At 40.5% G+C, this 4786-nt stretch overlaps 1 protein-coding gene across 3 annotated transcripts in view; it reads left to right on the forward strand.

Annotated features, from left to right (window-relative positions):
- Window positions 1-4786, forward strand: part of NAA50 (N(alpha)-acetyltransferase 50, NatE catalytic subunit) — a 45881-nt gene that overhangs the window by 4011 nt on the left and 37084 nt on the right. The window lies entirely within an intron of this gene.

Consider the following 4786-nt stretch of genomic DNA (forward strand, 5'->3'; position numbering starts at 1 on the left):
TCTCTCTCTCTCTCTCTCTCTCTCTCTCTCTCTTCCTTCCTCTCTAAAATCAATAAAAATATTTTTTAAAAAAATTTTTTTAAATGTCTAACAAGGTGTGAATACATGTGCACAAAGTAAAGATGAGAAAATAGACAGTAAAAATCTATCTACATATATATAAAAGCCTAAGCAACCTGACGACTAGCCAGTCGCTATGACATGCACTACCACCAGGGGGCAGACGCTCAATGCAGAAGCTGCCATCTGGTGGTCAGTGTGTTCCCAAAGCCAACCTCCTGTATTCCTTTCCTGTGGCCGGCTAGCCCTGATCAGCCCCAATCGCTGGCCAGGCTGAGGGACCCCACCCATGCACGAATTCATGCACTGGGCCTCTAGTATAAACATAATACATAGAACGGTGTAGTTTAGTAATTGAAATGTTAAAATATAAAATTCTGGAATCAAATAAATCTATGTTGAAGAATTCAGTATAATGGTTGCCTCTGAGAGCTTATTGGCTGGGAAATGGCACAAATGGGGTTGTTTTTTTGTTTGTTTGTTTTATTTCATTGAGGAAGGGAGAAGAAGAGAGAGAATCATTGGTCGGCTGCCTCCTGTACATCCCCTACTGGGGATCAAGTTCACAACTTAGGCATGTGACCTCCCGGTTCATAGGTTGATGCTCAATCATGGAGCCACACTGGCTGGGCACAAATGGAATTTTTGAAGTGCTATAAATATTCTGTATCTTTACCTTGGATGTTGATTACATAGATGTGTATATAATGTAAAAACAAATCAGTAAGTAGTAAACAAGATATACTTCAATAAAACAGTTTTTAAGGTTTTATTGCTAATTTTGTAAGAAAAAGACACAACAACAAACAGAAAAAGCCAGCCAGGCTGAAGTAGAATTCAGGAACTTTTGTAAACCTTCAGTTCATACTTCTTACTTCTATGAAGCCATTAACTTGTGGGCTATTGATTGAGATATTCGATTTTAACAAATACTTTGTAATGTCCCCTTACTGTGTTAAGATAAATTCATATATAATCCACCCGTGCCACATTTATTTTAAAAGTCAATATAATGTCCTAACTAATATAAAGGAGAAGTAAAGAAAAGTAAATTATATCTATTTCAGTCTAAATGATCAGGTACAGCTATACCATAAATTGTAAGACCGGACTTTTGCATCTGTCTGTAAATAGAATCATTATGTAATTTAGAAAGTATGCCTGCTACCAGTATAGATATGTACATTGGTGACTAACTCTGTGTTGCTGTCAGTGTTATGATTTCTTTCCAAAATTGTGGATAGCTGTTGATAAAGTTCTGAACAAAACAAAGAATAATCAAAAGTTTCTGGGTTGGAAAATATTTTTCATGGCCATTCATATGAAGCATTATTTTTCAAAGCCAGTGCTTTTGCCAGACAAAAGTAATATCTTTATTAAATTTCACTTTGCTACGTCCTCTGTTTGTTGGGTTGATGGAAATCCTTTGACTTCATTTTCTTTTCCAGTTATTAGCTATGGCTTCTAGTTTTGTGTGCCACCTGAAAGATACACCTTCTAGATTAATTATTTTTTAAAGCGCAGTCTACATCAAGCATGTTAAACTCGAAGCAGGCAGGCCACATGCCTCAAGGCCTGCAGCCCACCAGCCGAGAGTTTGACATGCTTGGTCTACATACTCCATTAGAATACTAGTAGTGACCAATAGAAACTCCTTTCCTTCATAGCAATGAAAATTGTATGAATTGTAGTTTAATAGTTCCAAAATTATATAATTGTTCTATCACGGACACTGCTTTCTCTTTACCTATTCTCTTCCATTATCTATTTGCATTCACTCATTGGCACAATTTAGTCCTCTCCTGTCCAATATAGTAGTGACTAGTTATAATTGAGCAGTCGAAATGTGGCTTGAAGAAATTGGATTTTAAATTTTAACTTTAAACACTGATACTCAAAGTTGGTTGTTGGACAGTTTTTTAAGAAAATACATATTTCTTGCCCTGACCGGTTTGGCTCAGTGGATAGAGCATCGGCCTAGGGACTGAAGGGTCCCGGGTTCGATTCTGGTCAAGGGCATGTACCTTGGTTGCGGGCATATCCCCAGTGCAGGGTGTGCAGGAGGCAGCTGATCGATGTTTCTCTCTCATCGATGTTTCTGGCTCTCTATCCCTCTCCCTTCCTCTCTGTAGAAAATCAATAAAATATATTTTTTAAAAATACATATTTCTTTATTGATTTCAGAGAGGAAGGAAGAGGTAGAGAGATAGAAACATCAATGATGAGAGAGAATCATTGATTGACTGCCTCCTGCATGACCTCCCCCCCGGGGATTGAGCCCACAACCTGGTCATGTGCCCTTGGCCAGAATTGAACCTGGGATCCTTCAGTCTACAGGCCGACGCTCTATCCACTGAGCCAAACTGGCTAGGGCAATTTTTAAGTATTGAAACAACTTGGATATGTGGATCTACTGTAAATTTTATGAAATATAAATACAGATCAGATCTTTCCAATGAAAATGTGTGAATTGAGTTGTGCTAGAAATGTAATATTCACTGGATTTTAAGACTTGGTATAAAAAAGACTTAAGAAAAAGTAAAATAATCATTAATAGTTGTTATTTTGATTACATGTTGAAATGATTTCACCTGTGTCTTTTTGGATTGTTAATGTAGATATTAGTAAATTATAAATTACGTATGTGACTCATTATATTTCTACTAGAGGCCTGGTGGAGGGGGAAGGGATAATGGAAGTATATATTTACCTTTGTGGATCTAGTACAGGGGTGGGCAAACTTTTTGACTTGAGGGCCACAATGGGTTCTTAAACTGGACCGGAGGGCCGGAACAAAAGCATGGATGGAGTGTTTGTGTGAACTAATATAAATTCAAAGTAAACATCATTACATAAAAGGGTACGGTCTTTTTTTTTTTTTTTTAGTTTTATTCATTTCAAACGGGCCGTAGTTTGCCCACGGCTGATCTAGTACAACCTATGTTCTGCCTCTGTCATTGCTGAAGCTGATATTAGGGAGGTGGGGTGGAGGAACAACCCTATTTTCCAAGTCCAAAGTCTTCTCAGTTGTTAGTCCTCAAAAGTGCTGAAGTGAATACTTTTTTATAAAACTACTTGACACACATCCTTAATTATTTCTTTTGGATAATTCCCTAGAAATGAATTTTTTGGATCAGAAGGTACTGGCATTTTAAAATTTCTGATATTTGCTGCCAAGTTAACTTCAGAAAGATAATGGAAGTTTATACTACCAACAATGCATGAGCATTCCCTTCTCTTCTCCAAGAGCTGATGGAGAAGTTGAGGGGCACTTGGAAAAACTTTAAAGAAGTGGAGGAAGACATTGTGGCTGCCATTTCAGCCATGGAATGGTATAAAATACCCTTACCTGGGATGAGTGTCATACATTGAGCATTTGTAAAATGATAGAAATAACTAATAGTTTCTTTTTTACTAATAGTTTGTTTACAAGTTGGTTTTGAGGATATCCTATATAATAAAAGTCTAATATGCTAAGTGTCATCCAGTCTGTTCAACAAATCAAAGCGTAATATGCTAATGATATGCTAACGCTGCTCAACCACTCACTATGATATGTACTGACCACCAGGGGGCAGTCGACCGGCCAACCAGTCGGTATGACATGCACCCACCACCAGGGGGCAGATGCTCCAACCAGTAGGTTAGCTTGCTGCTGGGGTCCGGCCAATCGGGACTGAGCAAGACAGGCCGGAGATGCCCTGGAGCCCTCCTGCGATCCCTCCCCAGCTGACCAACCTCCTGCATCCCTCCCTGGCCCCAGTAGTGCACCTGTGGGGTCCCTCAGCCTGGCCTGCGCCCTCTCGCAATCCGAGACTCCTGGGGGGATGTCAGAGAGCCGGTTTTGGCCTGATCCCGCAGGCCAGGCCAAGGGACCCTACTGGTGCACATAAAGCCTTAACTATAGTTTTGCTTTGCTGACTAGGTGATAAATGATATGTATGTTTTTCTAGTTAAGTTGGACATTTCCCACTTGTACTGACTGACCATTTCTTATCTTTGTGACTTACCTGTTACTTGTATAACTTACCAGGTTTTTAATTTGGATATTGATTACTTTTTTACATCAGATTACAAAACAGATAATGTTCTTTAGGAAATGGGTTGAAACATTCAAATTAGTAAATATTGTCACAGTGATGCCAGTTTATGACACATCAGAAAAAAATTTTTTTACAGGTGTAACTTGTTTAAGCTATGATAAGCAAGGAAAATATTTTCTTACTTAGGAGCATTTTAAACATATTTTATTTCTCTTTCCAGAAAACAAAAGTATATTTAAAGATATATTTGAAGCCCTGGCCAGTGTGGCTCAGTCGGTTGGAGCGTCATCCCGTGCACCAAGAGGTGCGGGTACACCAAGAAATTGCTGGTTGGATTCCTGATCAGAGCACAAGCCTGGGTTTCCGGTTCTGGGTTCCATCCCCAGTAGGGGGCTTGCAGGAGGCAGCTGATGGATGTTTTTATTTTTTACTAGAGGCCCAGTGCACAAAAATTTGTGCACTCGGGGGGTGGAGGGAGGGGGGTCCCCCAGCCCGGCCTGTGCCCTCTCGCAGTCTAGGACCCCTCGGGAGATAACGACCTGCTGGCTTAGGCCTGCTCCCGGGTGGCAGAGGGCACGCCCAATCCCTAGGTGCAGCCCCTGGTCAGGCTCAGAGCAGGGCTGATTGGGGAGTTGGGGCGCCGCCCCCTGTCATGCACAGAGCAGGGCGGATCGGGAGGTTGC

Source organism: Myotis brandtii, unplaced genomic scaffold (genome assembly GCF_000412655.1).
Source record: "Myotis brandtii unplaced genomic scaffold, ASM41265v1 scaffold406, whole genome shotgun sequence".
NCBI classification, from domain to species: Eukaryota; Metazoa; Chordata; class Mammalia; order Chiroptera; family Vespertilionidae; genus Myotis; species Myotis brandtii.